General features: G+C 38.2%; 1 protein-coding gene and 1 long non-coding RNA gene across 9 annotated transcripts in view; one reads left to right on the plus strand and one right to left on the minus strand.

Moving 5' to 3' along the window:
* Positions 1-20,631, minus strand: part of CTNNA2 (catenin alpha 2) — a 1,472,650-nt gene that overhangs the window by 854,867 nt on the left and 597,152 nt on the right. The window lies entirely within an intron of this gene.
* Positions 12,724-20,631, plus strand: part of LOC104005050 (uncharacterized) — a 62,456-nt gene continuing 54,548 nt past the window's right edge. For 3 of the 4 annotated variants that reach the window (XR_008546459.2, XR_008546462.2, XR_008546463.1), the window contains exon 1: positions 12,725-12,989. This is a non-coding gene — a long non-coding RNA (uncharacterized LOC104005050). Of the gene's footprint in view, positions 12,990-20,631 lie in introns of all 4 variants that reach the window. The other variant, XR_008546460.2, reaches the window with a different exon arrangement.

Raw genomic sequence — 20,631 nt, forward strand, 5'->3', positions numbered from 1 at the left:
TACTCTATGGATTAGAGAACTAATTTAAGGGTTCTACACACTGCTAAGTGGATCCACTCTAATTTTGTATTCAAGAACCAAGGAAATTAACATAGAGTGGGTCTGTGAGCCCCCGGATGCACTGCTACTGCTGGGAATCTGCAGAGACAGGAAAAATGCATCTCAACCTCATCTGCCCAAGGCAGGGAAGAAACAGCTCTTATCTATTAGCCCTAGTGCCTTCATTTGTCAAGGGGCCTCAATAACCTGGAACTCAAGCCTTTTCCAGTTTCTCTAAAGAGCATTTAATTAGCACATAAACGATCGACTATTACATTAACTATCCACTATGCTTGACTTAGAATGTCTAGATGGTTTCCCCCAAGAGTTCCAAAAGCTCATGGCAAAAGCGTACCCTGGGGCAGAAAGCAAGAGAAACTGACTGCAGCTGAGCTAGCTGCTGTTAGGTTCCATCTGTGGGAAGCTGGTCACACCACAGTGGCTGAAGACAATGAGGGAGTGCACAAGAGGCAAGAGGTATCTAGTCCATTCTCTCAACGTTTTTGAAAACAATTCACCCTCTCTCATAAATTTACATTTAGCAAAACCTTTCTCAAGTCCTTTCTAATTTCTCTAAAGAGCTTTTAATTAGTACATAAACTACTATTACCTTTGCTTGGGTGACAAAAAGCACAGATCTGGATTCAGGTATTGCTGGGTTAAAATGTCCTTGTAGCTCCCCCAATATATTAATCTAGAGAGAACAACTGAATATTTTTCAAAGTCTTCAGGACCAGTTCTTTTCAGTAAATCTCCATAACCACTTTCTATGACACCTAAATGATCCAAGCCTTTCTGACCAGATTCACATCACATTGCAACCAAACAATAATTAGCGCTCATCTGGTAAGTCCCCTAAATAATCATCCATCAGACTAGAATTGTCTTTCAGCAGGCATGTTATCAAAAAACGTGCAGATTACTCAACACTTCCTCTTCTGCTCCTGCCTAAATTTTAGTGTCCTCTAGCAGCCTCCCATCACATACCTCTAGAGCTGGAGCCCATCTCTTTCGCCATCCTCCTTGGCTGTTGTCCCCTTCTGCAGGTGGACGTGATCTGTTGCTGCTGGCTCCTCTAAACTCCCCAAGACACCAGTCATCTTCCACAAGACAGGAGCTGCTGTCAAGATTATCTGAGCTGACTTTTTTTTTAGCATTTCCTGTATTTTTCAATTTTGGACACATATTGCTGAGGTGTTGACAAATAAAGGTAATACTAATAGCAAATGAGAATAAGACAAGGAAGTCAATGTTCATTCAGAGAAGGAATAAGAATTGAATCTAGGTGGGAATGTACATATCTCAATGCAAGGGAGAACATTTGCCTGGAGTTTAGAAAAGAGGTGAGGGGCTAGTGTTTTGCACCAAAAGCAGCACGGCCATCTTTTATAATATAACATGCGAGCTTCCCAGAAATTCTTAGTTTTCTAACTTTCCAAACTACCGTAAAGTCTCTTGATATAAAAATAAATTTTCTTTTCAAATTTGAATTAGAATCAGCATACTCTGCATCTTAAAGAGTTCTCTTGTATTTTATTTGACAAAGTTATAGCTTTTAGCAAATTCTGATATAGTGACATAAGTTACAGTTTCATCCATCTGCATGTGACGTTCCTTAGGAAAAAAATCTTATGCAATGTCTGAAAAACTGTATCAGTCACTTGGCCTTTCAGATCATGTGATTGCTTCTCCTTTCTACTCAGTTTCACATCCCTGAACTTTTCCCCTCTAAGCAAAATGGTCATTATTATGCCAACCTACAGAGTAAGTAATTACCATGACTACTGACCTACATCTGTGTCTAAGATGTTGCTATTTTTATGACATATAAAATAAAATACATTTTCATAATGATCACTACCATAACCCTGTGGAAAAATAAATTAAATATAGTTTAAAGAATGAAAGGAATATGCTAATGTGACATTAAGACTGTGAATTTGAAGCTCCTTTCAGTTCAGTGATGCTAAACAATTTTAAGAAAAAATTTAAAGCCTACAGTAATAGCTCTTTTTGCTCTCTGGCTTTCTAAGCTTCATTATCTGCTCCAAAGATGTATCAGCCTAACTGATACCTCCAAATCTTTGTTATGTACAGTAAAATCGTGGGGGATTTAAATTTCTGCAGTAGTTTTGATTGTCGTACAAGAAGAGATTCTTCCACAATACAATAGGGCTCATTTCTACATGCCTTTCTGGACAAGAAGGCAATGAGAGTTTTTGCAGAAAAAACAAAAACCCTCAAACTATATGAAAAAGGTTCCTCTTCAGTCTGCATCTGTGGAGGCCAACTCTATATCACAGTCTATATTACAGGCGGGGTGTGGTGTTTGGAATTAAAGGAATCCCTGTTGAAAAAAAAGAATAAGGCCTCTCGATACATATCTAGATACGTAAGCATACATACAATGTTTATATATACATGAACATATTTAAGAAGAGGGGGAATGAGGCTGGCAGAGATTAAAAAAAAAAAAAAAACAAGATCTGAGACTGCATCGAATTATAACTGTGAGCTGACATACAAAACATCGACTTTACTTTCCCAAAACTATAGGCAGGAGCTGCCTAGGAAAGTATCCCTTGGGTCCTGGATTGCAAATCTGGGCTGGGGCTCACCAGAGAGAACAACAAAAGAGAGTAAGATGTACTATAGCAGGATAATTTATCCTCTTTTCTTAAACAATAAATCAGATCACATGTTTTTAATGCCAGATGCGTACTTTCCATGCATCACCTTGGAACACTGTGAGATTCATTGAGGACTCCAGAGTCTGCTGTTTTCTTACTTTCTGGAAGTGAAAAGAAATGAAACCACTCTCCTGGGGAGAATTTCCTTTATAAAACTATGTTACTCTAGTCTGATATCCTCAGTCTTATTCAAAATCCCTGTCTTTCAGAAATTTGTGCCAATGCTTTTACATTTGCTTTCATTTTTTGATATTCAAATATCTGTCTATGCTCTTCAATTAGTGATAAAGATTTCTTTTGAGTCATCTTCGAAGGCCCCTTTTGGTCACATCGTAATTTCTAGATGCTTCCAATTAACTTGCTATTCTTTCAAGAATGAGTATTTTTGTAAAAAAAAAAAAAAAAAAAAAAAAAAAGTCTTATTATAAAAATTAGTTGGCTTTTACTACAACTGGTTTCACTCCAGTGCTTCATCTCCTATTCTGCATTTTTAAAAAATAATTAAGATTTCAAATAAACATAAAAATCTAACTGAATAAAAGGAAAAAAGAAATATCTTATTATACTGTTAGATGGTTCTGATAAATTTTGGAGATCCATGAGGATTGGAAAGTCCTGAAACCCACCAGGAGACTCACATTGTGTTCTTAACATGGACCTTAGTATAGTGATGAAACAAACAAAAAAAAAGCACTAGAGTAGGAGTCTGATGCCTAGGGGATTAGTACCATCTTGCTTTCAACCTGTTCCCTGATGTGGAGACATAAGAGTTGGACTAGGCCACAAATTCAGAATTCTTGGAATATCCAGTTAAAATACAGATTGCTGGGCCCCCACCCCAGAGTGTCTCATTCAGCAGTTCTAGGGTGGGGCAGGGAACATGAATCCCTAACAAGTTCCCAGAGAATGCTGCAGGTCTTGGGACTATGCTTGGAGAACCACCAGACTGGGTGATTCCAAAGATCTATCAGGGAATATACATATGAGAAAAAGGGTAAATTTGTGTCAGTGTCAGTAAGAGGGATGCAGAAACCATTCATGTAAAATCTGGTATAAATATAAAAAAAATTAAGAAATAATGAAGAATAAATGATTCATTTAATAAAATCCACCCCAGAGAACAGTGCAATCCTAAAGCATCTAATAATAAACCATTAACTTTTACAAATAAGGAAACTGGAACATATTTAATGGAAACTTTTAAAATGTTTCACTCCTCATCATGAATTATTTCCATAAATCAAAACATCTAAATGTACAAACACAACAGAGGCAATTTTTCTGTTAGGTTAAGCCAATCATTTTTTTTTTTTTTTTTTTTAAGACAGAGTCTTGCTCTGTCACCCAGGCTGGAGTGCAGTGGCGTGATCTTGGCTCACTGCAACCTCTGCCTCCTGGGCTCAAGCAGTTCTCCTGCCTCAGCCTCCTGAGTAGCTAGGACAACAGGCGCGCACCACCACACCCGACTAATTTTTTATATTTTTAGTAGAGATGAGGTTTCATCATATTGGTCAGGCTGGTCTTGAACTCCTGACTTTGTGATCCACCCGCCTTGGCCTCCCAAAATGTTGAGATTATAGTCGTGAGCCATCGCACCCAGCCAAGTCACTCAATTTTAAGAAAGCTGAAGTCTCCCATTTAAACAAAGGAAATGAGACCAATCATGCTTATTTTAGATGACCACCTGGGCCTGCATGCTTGGGCTTTGGTGATCTCCATATCTTCCATTACATCCTACCTACCCACCTTCCACCTGACTTTATACTAGATGTCTACATAGGTACTTTCTCATTCTAGTCCCTCCAATATTTTGTGGACAAAAACAACAACAAAAAGCCTATTTCCTACCACTCTGGCATTAATAGCTTATGTTGACAATGTTTTACAATTGTGATACATTGTTTGCATTTTGAAAGGTACTTTTAAAGACATAATGTAATGACCTTAATGGGAATTTTGGCAACAGAGCTGGAAGTGAAAAAGGAAAAAGTGCCTCTATGGAGGGAGGGCAACTCTCATTGAAAGTGATCAATTTAACCTGCATAACTAGACTGAGCTTCATGAGTCATATCTATCTCATCCCTGCACTGTTCCATCTCCTGGAGGGCTAACACAGTACTCCAGGCCACGGCAGGAATGCATAATAAAGACGGGGTGGATTGCATCTTTTTAGCATGGACAGGGAAAAATCTGCATTTGCATTCTTAGTAACCCGCTTTGATCACACTGTGCCACTTCTCATTACCTAACTGATGCTGCTATATGCATTTTTCTTCCCAACCTGATTCACATATTTGGCTTGAAACCCTGGACCTGCCCAAAAGCAACCATTCTAACCATCACACATCTGACAGCTCCATCCGACGGGCAGAGATGAGCCCGTTGGATGCTGCCTGCCTTCATGTGTCCTTAAGGCAATCTGGTTGTATGCCCCGCTTGTGGTCAGGAGTCAGTTCTCACTAAGAGTATATGCTGGGTTCCTTTTCTGTTTATGTGTTTTTGTTTCCGTTTGTTGTTGCTGTTGTAGGCGTATATTTATATCACCAACTTGGGCATAGTTTAGGCCACTTTTTTTTTTTTTTTTTTTTTTGAGACGGAGTCTCGCTCTGTCGCCTAGGCTGGAGTGCAGCGGCGCAATCTCGGCTCTCGGCTCACTGCAAGCTCCGCCTCCCGGGTTCACGCCATTCTCCTGAATTTAGGCCACTTTTAAAGAGCTGTTAAAGGGATTACAATATTAAAATCTTTCTTAAGTTCCAGAAGATTGGATATCTAATTTTCTCCCTGTTTGACAAGGTCTGTCTCTGTCCTAAGAGTGTTAAGACGGGTGCCTGTCCAGGGCCCCTTTATAGTACCCCAAGTATCAAAAACATACAAAATATAAATGTATTAAAGAGCAGATGCATCCCTGTCACTTGGGATCTGGTGTGTCCAGCACTGGCACAGTGAAACTTGCAGCCCTACATATCCATTCTTATGACTAAGACATTTTAGGGCCCAGAGAAACCCTTTCCAGACATACTGACCAATGTGCTCAAAACAAAACGGAACTGAGTCCAAATACTAGGAACTCTTTTGTGTTGTTAAAAACAGACATTTCACCTGAGGACAAGGAGATTTGAAGAGAAGCATTTATTTCACTGAAAAGACTAATGAATGCAGTAGATTCTTGCATGGAAATGCATTTTCTCATAGTAGTGTTGAGTAACCCTTTTTATGTCTCTTCTTTCAAACTGTGGTTCTGAGTCCTACACAAAATATCACAGCACTCACATCAGTACTGTACTCTTAAATTCACTATATTCTTAAATTTGTACATATTGTACATATATTTGAGTCGCAATGTAGCCTGTGTAAAACATGATACAGTCCTTTATTTTGGCAATTAGAAAGTCATTTAATAGTACAATTACTAATAAATTCTTTTCATAAACAAATTTAATAAAATTTAATTTAATACAATTGATTTAAAAATGAAATATTAATTATATTTTTCTTATACCCTTAAATTTTGCAAGCTAATTTAAAATATTTATAAAAAATAACTTTTAAACACATACATAAAAATATTTTGAATTTTTACAGTAATTCATTTTGATTTTTGGAAAATATATTTAAAGTTTGTGTACTTTACTATTATATTTTTAAATCTTTTAGACAATTAGTCTCAACACAACACAAATTACATAAGAATCTTTAATAACATAATATACAATTTTGCTGAAATGAAGGCAAGAAAAGTCAATGTTATATAAAAAGATATCATAGTTTGTATAAATTGACTTTATTTCTTATGCATCCCATCAACAGAACACCTAACTGGATAGTCATATTTAAAGTTAGATGACCCTGAGACTTTGCTGACTTTCCGTCATAGAAATAGTATAGCATTGCACATATTTTTCACTATTGTGATAGTATGCTTGTCAAGACGAGGCTAGAACATATTTTTATTCACAGTTAGACTGATTCATAAAATATTTAGACATATAGTAGGTAGGCCTCCAGTTGTACTATTGTCCTGGGCCCTACAAATATTAAGGTTGTGCCTATCCTGTTCCGGTACAGGGCATGAAAATCAACCGCACGGCTCCATATCCTCACCTTCTCAATGGTCAACTGAAGAGGGAGCCTGAAGTAAGATGCTGAAGACAATATGCATGGAAAGATATACTAGACTTTGGTTTCAAGCAAGGTAGATTTATCCTACCTATTACATCTTGGCAGAGTGTACATACTTACTCTTATTCATGGAGTATATTACTTAAATGCTCACTTTATGTTTCAGTTATTCAAGATAAGTAAGTTATGGAGATCTACTGTACAGCATAGAACCTATAATTAATGATAAAATATTGTATGCTTAAGACTTGCTAAGCGGGTAGATCTTATGATAAGTTTTGTTACTGCAAAATAAAAAAAGAAAGAAATAAAAGGCAGGGAGGAAACTTTGGAAGGTGATGGGTATGTTTATGGCCTTCGTGGTGGTAATAGTTTCTCAGATGTTTACTTATCCCAGAGCTCAGAGCTCTGGGATATATTATATATGCACAGCTTTTTATATGTAATAAATGAATAAATAAATACTCACTTTGAGGTTCATATTAAGCATTCTAATCTTCAAAAGTAATGCTGTTTTTGCCATTAAAAGGCAAAAGAATTAAAAATAATGGCAAAAACCACAATTACTTTTGCACCAACCTAACAGATGTCTAAAGCCATGATGAAATACTATAAATCCCTATATCTGCTTTCTCATTTACTTTTCTCTGAAGTCCTATTTTCTTTCTCTCCTAACCTCCTTCTCATTCTTTCCTCTTCTTTTTTTATTTTTTATTTTTTTATTTCCACAGGTTTTTGGGGAACAGGTGTTATTTGGTTACATGAGTAAGTTCTTTGGTGGCGATTTGTGAGACTTTGGTGCACCCATCCCTGAATCGTATACACTTAACGCAATTTGTAGTCTTTTATCCCTCACCCCCTTCCCACCCTTTCCCCCCACAGTCCCCAAAGTCCATTGTATCATTCTTATTCTTGTATGTTTTATCTCCTTCTTCTGTGTGTGTGTGTGTGTGTGTGTGTGCATGAGTGTGTTTGTGTGTGTGTGGTATTGGGGAAAGTTGGAAAAAGAAATGAAAAGAAAAATGAAGAATAGTTATTTTTGTGCAATAATAAAATCTGATTATGTATTGTAATTTCTGCACTATAATTTGGGTTGGCCCAAGACCTAATGGAGAAGGAGGCTAAGATTTACTTTAAGATGCCTCCCCTTCACCTGGATATTGGGTGGCGATTATCCATATGGGTCTTCGATCTTTTTGCACATCTTGTGAGCATATGCACTAACTGCCCCTTTATTCGAGACTCTCTTATCACAGATGTTTGCATAATGAAAATCTTGGAAGATAGAGAGGGTACAGGCCAGCTTTACTTATTATTTCCTATAATAAAAATAACATCTCCCTTAAAGGGAATGTTTACTATTCAAAGTAAAAGATTCAGGTTCCTTTAGCTCAGGGATGGGTATTTCCTGTCCAATATAAAAGATAAAGCTTCCTGTGGCTCAGGTACCCTCAGTTGGGGTGCAGCCCCACTGCATGCCCAGCTCTACATGAGTCGCTCTGTCTCACCTCCATGGGACTCAGGGTAAGGGGATCCAACATGAATTTGAGACTCACACTGCTTTCTGTGCTGTGAGTAATAAAGGCATTTGTTTTTGATGCAGTCTTCTGTCATCTACCAGCTTTTCTGAAACTGGCAAGTTAGCTTGCTGGCACTGCAACACTGCACATGCTGCAGAGCTCTTAACACAAGGCTTCTCTTTTTTCCTTCATCACCTTCCATTTCAATGTCTCCATGCTGCTCACCAGAGATATTCCACTTAGGCCCATATTCTCTGGATTGGCATCATACTAAACATACATACCATCCAAAATTCTCTCTATATAATGCACAGAATATTGATACAGCTTAGCACATAGATGTTCCACTGATTTCTGTTAAGTAGAAGAACAAATGTAGTACAAGAACCAATGAATTTGGATTATGTAATAAATGACTTATAAAATTACAAGGCATTGTTTAGTATAGGTATTATAGAAGTCAATATTTTGCCTACCTACGTTTTTATCATTGATCAGGTTCTTTGGATTTCAGAAATGTGTCATTTTGTTGAGTACTCACAAGTGACAATGTCATGAGTATCCTCATCTCTGTTTTACTGATTAGGAACTGAGGGCAGAATGGTAAGTGATTTTTCTAATATCACAAAACCATGAAATGTTCAATCTAGGACAATCATTGTGATCCTAAAATCTGAGATCTCTTCACTATTTCCAAACTTCACAAGCTTAATTTTTTTTTCCCAAAAAAGGTAGGGGCAACTCATTGGAATGAATCAATGCCAAGCAATGAGGCAGGTAAAGTAAGAAAGAACTTGTAAGAACACATCCAGACACAAGGCCTTCCTTCAGCCAGCATGTCACAGGGTCTAAGACATTACACTGCAAGCTAAAAAGTCAGCCTGCCCCAGTTTTGTGGGGCAACAAGGCTGAGAACAGGTGGATGCTTGTACACACAGTAGTCTGTATTACAGGAAAGGAACTCTGAGCTTAGAGAAACACTGTTTTTTATGGATAGCAAACATGTCTGTCCTCTGCTCCAGAGGGAGACATTATCTTTATTTCCAAGGCTGTTTACTATGCAAACATCCTTGAAAAGCTAGTCAGGTACAAAGAGTACCCAGTGCCTCTGCTCACACGATGTGCAGAAATGTGAGAGATCCATAGAGAACTGTATCTAACACAAGACCTCGGAAAGCAGAGAACATACCAGTCACCTACACGGCTATATTTCCAGAGCTGAGAAAGAATAGGTCTGATTAGAACTCAAAATATATTTTTTAATGGAAGAATTATACTAGTTGGTATTTGCATCCACAACTGCATTGTATAAAAATGTCATATTATTTAATTTTATTTACACTTGACTCTTAAGAAATTCAATTATGAATGCAGGAAGCCACTTGTCCTTCTCCGTAGAGTGACAAATAATACAGATGTCTTTACTATACCTAAGGAAGAGATTCTGGTAGATGGTTGAGAATGATGGCAGCTCATTGTCCAAATTACACATGATCCCTTGCTGCACATGGGCTTGAATTTTTCTGAATGCTGAAAATTTGCAGCCCCTAGAAGTACCTGGAGGATGTCTCCTTTGTGATCCTGCTAGAGCACAGCCATGGGCTTGGTCTTTGTGGAACACCCAGTCCTCCATCTACTTCCCAGTCTTGGAGAATACTCCTACTTCTTTCTACTTCCTCTAAGCTCAAAAGTAATATTCTCCCCATTTTCTTCTCTCCACTAGCATGATTCTTTCAAGGAGTATATGTTTTCATAAAATAAAAATCCTACCTAACAAAGGCTACCCCTGAAGCAACTATGCACAGAGGCTTAATTACCTTCTTGTAATGGAGAAGAGAAGATGCAGGCAGGATGAAACAAACATTATCTCAATACATTATCCTAACCCATTATTATTGTTTACATGTCTCTATATGTAAATCCATTTCTTTATTTTAAAATATTTGGGGCTTGGAAGGATGAAAGGAGAGGTAAAAAGGATCGGTTGAGGCATGTCTGGGAGAGAAATGGGAAAAACAAACTGGATTCATCTTTAGGGCTTCAGGATCTCATGAGATTCTTATTTGTTCCACAGCTCAAATGCCAACCTCCCACTCTGTTAATATCTCAACATTCAGTGACAACCATTGAACAGATCTTGAATGGCCTTTTTTATGTCTATTAATTCATGTAGGGGCTAAACATATTATTTAAATAGTTTTTGAAATCTACCAATAAGTACACTGGGCTAATTTTATATCTGTGCCCAATCTATTCATACTTTGTAAGCCATGAATCAAAAGTTGAATACAAGTAGGTTTGTACTAATTCAAAATAAATGACTCATTCAACTCTTAGGAAATAAAGTTACAAAAGGTTTAATTAATCAGCTCTAGCTAATATATGTTCTCTATGTTCTAAATGATCTGCAAAATGGTTCATAATTTCTACTTCTGAGGAATAAGCCAGGTGAAAATAATTATATGGCCCTAATATTTATGGCTTGTCAAAAGTGGTTACTATGTCTTATTATGCATAAGTCTAAGTAACAATCAATAATAGGGGCATTAAATGACATCAATAACTATGATTGGATCAGGGGACACTTACTCAAAACTGGAAGTTGAAGAAAATAGCAGGAGACTGAATGATAGGTATAACTGGTAGCCAACTGATAATTCTATTTACAATTTACCTGGTTCCAATAATTATTCTCTGGCCTTACAATCTGATTCCTAAGTAATTTCATGTAAAAGTCACAACCCCATTGTATTTCTAACATTACACTGAAGTTAGTTTCAAAAGATCTTAGAAGGTCATTTATTTAATCAACAATCATTATGCCTCAATTCATTAGTATATAGCCTTCAAATCCCATTTACCTCTACACCTACTCTTTTTGGCATTTTACCCTCACCACCATATTCCAATCACTCTCACAAAGGTTACCAATTATTCTCTTAACTGGCAAAGAGCAATTTTCAGTATTACCTTACTCACCCTTTCTGTGTCCTTTGACATCGTCAACTCCTCCCTCTCTCTAGTGCCTTTCCCCTTCACTGGTTTCTCTGACACCATTTGGCTTGGTAATTTTCCTAACAGCTCTTAAACAGTTCCTAGCTGAAATTCCTCTTTTCCTCTTCCCCAGCGTTTCATTTGTATCTTTTTACTTACTGCTCTGCTTCTACAAATTCTACGTAAGATATTGCATCCACTATTATGATTTCAGCTACTACTGATGTACTGCTGACTACATCATCACTATTTGTGATTCTCATTTGCTCTAGAAGTACATTTCCAAATGTAAATATTCCCTGAGGTGCTCTTTCTTGGCCTTTTTCTTTACTCATATGATCTGTTTTTCTAATTGGCTGACTCTCTCCCAGAAGATTAATATCCACTCTCATCACAGATTGCCAAATCCTAGGCCAAATATATTTTGAGCTTCAGGCCCATATAGCCAAGTGCCTATGGAGGCCTCTCCCCAGATAGCCAGGAAGCATGTCAAATGCAACATATCCAAATATTAATATGCCATCTTCCCAGAAGTCTTGTCTCTCCTCTCACCATCACAGTCTTGATGAGGGGCCCCTGGACACCATCCTCTATTTCCCAATTTTCCTTCCACTTCCCATTTCCACTCACCACACACTCTCAACTCTACCGTAAAAATGTGCCACGTGTTTGTCCTTTGCACTACCACATAGATACAATTCTCATCATTTTTAACCTAGACTACTGAAATAGGCCCCTGAGCGCTAATTGTGATTCCTGGCTTCCTCACCTCTCCCCAGTCCCCAAGGGATGCATTTTTCCCTGTGCAATAAAAACTCGGCTCACATGCAAATCGAATTGGCTCACTGTCCTGCTCAAAGTCATTTGTCTTCCCATAAGCCATATCATACAAAATAAACTCCTTCCACTCTGGTCACAATGTCCTTTGTGATCTGACCTTCCCGTTCCTGGCAAGCCTCATCTGTTGCCATTCTCCCTCTGGCACTTTAAAATCTGGCCCACTCATCACTCCCTGACACATTGTGCCTTCTCAAATCTCTCAGCTTTTTCCAATGTTATTCTTCTTTTGATAGCCTTTCACATTTATAGACCTGTAAAACCTCATCCATGAAGTCTCATTTCAAGGGCTAGCTCCTCTAGGAACATTTCCCTGACTCACACAGGTTTGACTCGTGACTAGAATAAAGCTGTTATCCTTTTCTCTGTTGTGTACTTTACACGCAATGTCCACCTTATATGACCATTGTAACATTTAATTAGCTAACACATTTAAAAGGCTAAGCAGTGCTGAGCTCATAAGGTTTAAACTTAGTAAACATTAGCTGTTACTATTTTTAACAGCTGACATGGTGTATCATTATTACACATGTTTATCTTACCATTAGACATTAAACTCTTTGAGAGCAAGAAACAACTTCATGATTTCGCATTGTAAAGGATTTATTTTTTCCAATTGCTTTGTGTTTCTTTTACATTTACAGGAGACTAAGTATGGAATGTATGCAAAGCAAAATTATAAAATGAGCTTGAGCCTGCACAGACTGAAATGGAAGCAATATCTGTATTCAAAAGAGCACTGATACCTGGAAGTTTTGATGATTTATACTATTATGCCCTGGTCACTAAGGTCAGTAAATTGTGTGCATGGATGTATGTGCATGTATACATATGTATGTTTGTAGGTATACATGTATGCATGTGGACATGTATGCATGCATGCAACCACTCTGGAGTCCTCTCACGGAAGTAGGTGTCCCTTAACCTTTCCAGTTAAGTCTAAAATACATATTTGTAAATCTGAGTGCAGTATGTTTTCTGCAGCATGACTGCCAACCTCTGATTCTGAAACTGACAGAGGCATTTCTCATAGATATTTATAACTGAATTTATTCAAATTCATTAATGTTGTCATTTCTTATGCTGCCACCTAAGCTAAAAACTTCAAAAGGTATCCTCTATATTCCTACCTCTCTGCAAACACTTCCAAGTCCACACAGGATCCTCTCTGGAATGTCTCTGCAACATCTGCCTGCACTCCAGTTCCATTGCCATTATTTCTGAGTTTAGGCTTTCCACCATGTGAGTCTGAGCTCCCATCAACCTCATTCTGTGATCAGTTATTTTTCTAAAATATAGAACTGAGCAGGTTCTTCACCTGCTTGGAAAGCACTGAGAGTTCACCAATGCCTAACAGATAAAGTTTCCAAACTCCTTGGCACAAAAGAGAAGCTCTCAAACTATTTGTCTGTAGTGACATGCACTAGGGATAAAATCCACACGTCGGACATACCCTCTAGTGTACTCAGGGTAACTTCTTTCGCATTCATCTAAGTGAGTGAGATTGGCACTAGTAGGGATTGTGATAGTCAAAATAATGCCCCTTCTACCAAATGTCCATGTCCTCATCCCGGTAACCTGAGAATTTGTTACCTTATATAGCAAAAGGCACCGTGCATGTGTGGTTAAACTATAGGTCTGGAGAGGGGAAGATTTTCAGGATTGTCTAGGTGGGCCCAGTGTCATTGGAAGGGTCTTTATAAGACAGAGGTAAGAGGATCAATAGATAAAAGGAGATGTGACAGTGGTAGCAGAGGTAGGAGTGAAGCTGTTGCAAAAAAAGGGGCCACGAAACAAGGAATGCAGTGGCCTCTAAAAGTTGGAAAAGGCAAGGAAATAAATTCTCCCTGACACCTCCCAGAAGGAACCAGCCTGCCAACATCTTGACTTTAGCATGTGAAACTGATTTTAAACTTCTGACTTTCAGAACTATAAGATAATAAATTAACATTGTTTAAGCCAATAAGCGGGTAGTAATATGTTGCAGTAGCAATAGGAAATGAACACAATGATAATAACTATAATTTTTTTTAAATTAACCAACTTGCTTACTTCAACTTTTATGAATAACACAAACAACCCTGCTAAGCTCATCTTTACTACTCCTCCCTGTGTCTTCTGCATTATGTATTACAAAAAGTCTCAGCTAACTCACTGGGCTCCCCTAATTGTATAGCACTTTAATACTATAAAGATCAGATCATATGGTCTCAATTTTTTATGAAGTTGCTAAAATAGAAAGTTGAAAAAAGTTATAAGTATATAAAGACAAAAGCAAATGAAGTAAATACAGTGTGCAATAATATAATTTATTTTTAAAATCATGGCAATGCAAAGAAAGGCGGTGATTATTTTGAAGTGAGGATCATTTAGCACCTGTTTCAAGGAAGTCATCTTACTGGTTTTGGACACAATTTTTTATAATTAATTAAAATGAGTTTTCAGTAAGGGTGAAGAACACAGAGGCAGGAATGAGTGAGGTTATAGAGGAGATAATGCCAAGGCATGGATTGAATAATAGGGGAGATAATGCCAAGGCAGGGATTGGATCTGATGGATCATTCAATGTCCTGAAGACAAAAATGGGCATTTAAAGTAAGAAAAGAGCAAAGTGAAGTTCCCAGATCGATAAACAGTTCAGAGGCAGGAATGATTGTATTTATTTGGTGACAATGGATTGTCAGGTTGAGAAATCCTGGGAAATTAAATTTGTTAGACAATGGGAGATGAAGCAAAAAGTAGCAGGTTGGGGAGTACTTATAAGAAATTGTTGCTGAATGACATATTAGCAAGCATCACAATTAAATAGGTATGGGATGGTACTCCTCTAGAAAGTTCTCTAGTGTTGCAGTGTAAAGACAGGTAAATCTTAGCTGAATTTCTTAGTGTATTCTAACGTACCTGAGGAGAGTCTACTATCGTTATAATTAAAGTGTGGCAACTAGTTTCACCTCTGCCCACTCTTCTGGAAAGAATGCCTATTCCCCCAACACATCCAAAAAAGAAAAAAAAAATCTCTTTACTTAATTCATTTATTCTTGAGGTAAAAATAAGATGTGTGTTTCAACAGTAAATCTTAAAGTAGGATGTGTTTAATCCATTACCTTACATTTTATAGTACATGCATAAAATTGGGGGAAAAAGGTCATTTTCTATTGGAAAATTTATCAGCTGAAGTTCTGCATTTTGAGTCAAAAATAAAACTTATATCTTAATTAAATTATTCTTTCCACCTTTATTAATTTTAATGAATAAAATAAAAAAACCATGTCTACTTACTATTCTTTATTCTGCTTTTCTACTTAAATATCATCTCATGTTAACATGGTCATCTGTTTTCCATATGTATTAAATCACAATGAAGCACCTGTTAGTGTTTTTCAAACATTTTCATATTTCAACATGGGAAATGGGATAAGACCTCTTCCAATCAATAACAATGTGTTTCCCTATGGAATATGCAAGACCACCTTAACAGGAGATTGGGATCTTCTCTCCTGCCCACCTCCTTCTTCCCTCAATTTAGAACCATTTAGCTGAGTTTTCCCTTTTGTTAGCCTTTGTATATAGCAATTGTAAAGAGCATACAAACAATAACATGCAAGGGGCTATTTCTTTAATTTTTTTCTTTGGGATATACTTACAAAGTTAGAAATACCCTATCATAGGATCTAGTAAGTACTGTAGTTCTTGCTCATTTTCTCAATCACAATGGAGTACCTGTTTCCCAGTTGTTTTTATTTATTCAACAAATATTCACTAAAGTCCAGCTAGCTGTGTGTCAGGCACTTCTCTAGGCACTGAAAATACAAAAAGGAAGGCACCAAACCAACACACACTAAATATCCCTGCCCCCATGGATTAAATATTCTGGAAAATATAGAAAAATAACAGATAATAACAAATTATAAATACAGCTTTTCATAGAATCATTTTCCTGTGGGGAAAAAAAGCAAAGTGTGTTAACATGGGTGAGATCAGCAGAGGTGCTATTTCATACAGGATGGTCATGGGAGGCCTCGCTGGTAAGAAAAAACTACAGCAGAGATCAGAAGGACCGAGGGAGCAAATCCTAAATGCATTTAGGGACAGAGTTAAGTTAGGGTCACAAGACAGCAGAAATGTCCCGAGGATGAAAGATGGTTGGCATCAATGAACTCTGTGGTCAATGTGGCTGGAGCCCAGAAAGAAGGGATGTGAGTACGGGGAAGTAAATCCAGAGAACTAAGCACAGTACAACAGAACAGGTGGGGCCTGTAAGGCCTTTGGCTTCCACCTTGCAAAAGATGGAGAGCCATTGGCAACTTCTGAACAGAAGTGGCACAAACCCAGTTACATATTAGAAGATCACTCTGGCTACATACTGAGGAGAGCATGGTGGCAGAAAGAGAAGCAAATAGGAGGCCATCCCCAGGATCCAGTTAAGAGATGGTGTTGTTTGGATCAGAGAGGTAGAAAGACATGTCCATATTATTTTAACAGAGGTATCATATACAAAAAAGTACACATATCATCAATATATAGCTTAATTTTGACCAAGTAAACATCTGGAAGCTCCCATACAATGCCTTGCAGTCACTAAGCTTCAAGGGCAACCTGACTTCTAATAGCATAAGTAAGTTTCGCCTGTTTTTTTCCTTTATATAGATAAAAGCATAGGTTGTATATTTGTGGCTCACTGCTTTTTCTCAACATTACATTTATGAGATTCATCCATGTTTATATATATATATATTTCATTCTCTGCTACACGATATGCCATCAATTGAATATATTACATTCTACATATAAATTCTGAGTATATATTGAAGGTAGAGCCAAGAGTTTGAAGATAGAAGAGATGAGGGTTATTAGAGAGAGGAGTTGAGTATGACCCCAAATACAACCTGAGAAATTACAACTGATACACAGAAAACTGGGGCAAGAGCAGGTTTGGGGAGAAAAAAACAGAAATTTGGCTTTGAACTTCTTAAGTTCGATATGTCTCCTAGACATCCCAACAGAGCTATCTAGTAGGCAGTTGGATATGTGAGTCTGTAGTTCTCAGGAAAGATACAGGCAAAGGTTCAAATGCAAGAGTCACCAGGGTAGAGCTGCTACATAAAATCATGAGTTAATACCTGCAGGCTGAGTGTTACAAGAGAAGTTCCCGTGGTCATAACTGTGCCCAGGGGAACTACGGCCTTTAGGGTTGGGGAATACATCAAGCTTAACTTAGAGGCATTTGAATATGCAGGTCTTTAACCAACAATAAGCCTGTGGAATATTAAGAAATAGTAGCATAAAACCAGCTCTGGTTCTGAATAAGTATCTTGTCCTAAGACATGACCACTGGAAGTAGAGTTTGAGGAACAGGGAGAGGGTGATGGTGCTGTCAATCATCAGCCTACTGTTTGCTAAGTGAGATTCCTGTCCATATAAACCGTGATCTATTCTAGTCACTTATTTCAATATGAGCAGAAGAAAAACTTAATCCCCATTTTAATTTAATCATAAAGCTAAAATACAGTTGTTTAACACCAGAACTTCAAAATACATAGGTTTCTTCTTGGCAAGAAGCTGCTGTGAAATGCACAAAGTAAGGCTCAATAAATGTTGAATGAATTATTCCATATATATCTCAAGAGTTTTTAGTAACAACTGTAGGCAATTTAATGTGATAGATCTGTGAAAGTTAAGAAACCCTCTTTACAATCCAGTTGGGAAAATGAACAAATTCTATTAACTGTACTGAGATAAGCATGTATGTGTGTGCATTTTGAGAAGATACATGTTGGCGGGGAAGACATGGAGAAACATAGTAGAGGGATGAGAGTGAAGGGAGGGAAGTCCTGGAGATGAACATGGTAGGGAAAAGAATGATCAAATTTACGTAAAAATTAAGACAGAGTGAAAATTAGGGGATAAGAAGGTAAGCCACTCTTCCCACTGAAGATTTGTCTGCAGAGTTTAACAAAAGGAATCCACACAATTACGTGTGATGAGTTTCCAAGTATAAAGAATAAAAGAAGTCCAGAGAAGTTCAGAGAAGAGAGAAATAAATTTACATTGGGAAAGCTTAAGAGGGATTTCTGGAAAAGGTGCAGTTGACGAAGGCCCTGCAGTCATAATCCTAGTAGAGATTCCACTTCTGCTAACTAGATATACTAGCAGAAGGCCTCTGGCCTGGGATTGTGTGTCTCATTATTTCTTGCCATTGGTTGAGTCACAAAGGTCATGTGACCAAATCTAATTAACTAGAAAGCTCTCTAAGCCTCTGATTCTGTCCCTGGCCACCATTGGCACAGTTTCCAGCCCCTGGCAGACCTATGATGTCTATAAGCCACTCGTTCTCCCTCAGCAACTTAAAGAACCTCCATCAGCATGCAAAGAGGGACATAAAATGTCAAGATTAATTCTAAATATTCAAGAGACAACTCTGGTTGAGAGCTGACTTGAAACCAAAAATTACTAAGCACAATTGCTGACAATTAGGGGAATTAACTAGAAAGGGGGAGGAAAACTGGCAGAAGACAAAAAAAAAAAAAGACTGTCAAGAAAGAAGGAAGAAAACATACTAAAGTTATGAGAGAGATGACACGGACTAAATGAGAATATTGGTGGGGCAGAGCCAATTTGCAAAAACTAAAAATTCCATTGGCTGTCAATTTCTTCCCTTTTTTTTGGAAATGGATTTGCGCTCTTCCCCTTGCGAGGCCCCAAACTGACCGGCAGTAGGGCCTGTGCTGCTCAATAGCTGCTGCGTTCTACCCTAGAGGCAGCTGCATTTCATTGTTCAGCAAAGTGATTCTTATGTAGAGACCGAACAATTAAGTACTTAGGCATCCTGCCCAAGCAGGAAGACAACCAGTATCACTACACTGCATCTGTGGGGGAAGATAAGAAAATTTATCTTCCTCCAAGTTAAATGGTACAGAAAATCTTGAAGTTGAGAGCACATCTAAAAGAAGGCAAGCAGGCCGGGTGCGGTGGCTCACGCCTGTAATTCCAGCATTTTGGGAGGTGGAGGTGAAAAGAGCCGGGCGCATTCCTCAGCCCCGGGCTCAAAACAAACAAGCCCAGTACAAACACATCCCATCCTCCCATCCCACCACATATCACCATATATCTCTTAAACTTCCCCCGGGCTCAAAACAAACAAGCCCAGTACAAACACCACCAGGAAAGTCTCCGATAAGGGGACAGATGAGGGGACAGCCGTTCAAAGTTTTACTGAAAGAGCGGGAACCAAAAGAATTCCTTTGTTCCCCTGTAACTTTCAGGCTATAAAAAGCAAACACTCGCATTGTTCAGGGCCCTCTTGTATGCTGTGGAATGGAGGGACCAGGGTCGAACTTGTAGTAAAGATCCTTGCCGCTTGGCTTTGACTCTGGACTCTGGTGGTCTTCTTTGGGGAACGAACGGTCTGGGCATAACATCGGCAGGCAGATCACCTGAGGTCAGGAGTTTGAGACCAGCCTGGCCAACATGATGAAACCCTGTATCTACTAAAAATATAAAAATTACCTGGGCATGGTGGCACGCACCTGTAATCCCAGCTACTTGGGAGGCTGGGGCAGGAGAATCACTTGAACCCAGGAGGTGGAGGTTACAGTGAGCCAAGACTGTGCCATTGCACTCCAACCTGGGCAAAAAGAGTGAAACTCAGTCTCCAAAAAAATAAAATATAGGCCGGGCGCGGTGGCTCACGCCTGTAATCCCAGTACTTTGGGAGGCCGAGGCGGGCGGATCACGAGGTCAGGAGATCGAGACCATCCTAGCTAACACGGTGAAACCCCGTCTCTACTAAAAATAGAAAAAATTAGCCGGGCGTGGTGGCGGGCGCCTGTAGTCCCAGCTACTCGGGAGGCTGAGGCAGGAGAATGGCGTGAACCCAGGAGGCGGAGCTTGCAGTGAGCTGAGATCGGGCCACTGCACTCCAGCCTGGGCGAAAGAGCAAGACTCCGTCTCAAAAAAAAAAAAAAAAAAAAAATATATATATATATATATATATATATATATAAATAAAAGAAGGCAAGCAATAGTGCTTTAAGTTGGCTAACTCTTCCAAAGTTTGCTTATTAATTTTCATTTTATATATAAAATTAAACATAATTGTTGTAAATATAACCTTAAAAAATTTAAAGATTTGATAAGCAATAAATGCCACTAAACCAGAAAATATTATTTCACTTCAAGCACTATAAATCCATGTACAAATGTGAAATCTCAGCCTTTTCCATTTAAACTAAACAGAGTAGGTGTAAAAGGAAAAGGATTTAGTGAGCTAGTTCTGATTATTTTTAGATTCCCTTAAAATATTATTGAGTAAACAATAAAGAAGAGAAAGTATTTCACAGTTCTTATGTAGAGTTTAAATTGTTTAAATTGGGTCTTTCAGCTTCTCTGGATCTCATAATTTGAGAAATGTATGATTTTGGACTAACTACTTG

This window comes from Pan troglodytes, chromosome 12 (assembly GCF_028858775.2).
Source record: "Pan troglodytes isolate AG18354 chromosome 12, NHGRI_mPanTro3-v2.0_pri, whole genome shotgun sequence".
Lineage (NCBI taxonomy): Eukaryota > Metazoa > Chordata > Mammalia > Primates > Hominidae > Pan > Pan troglodytes.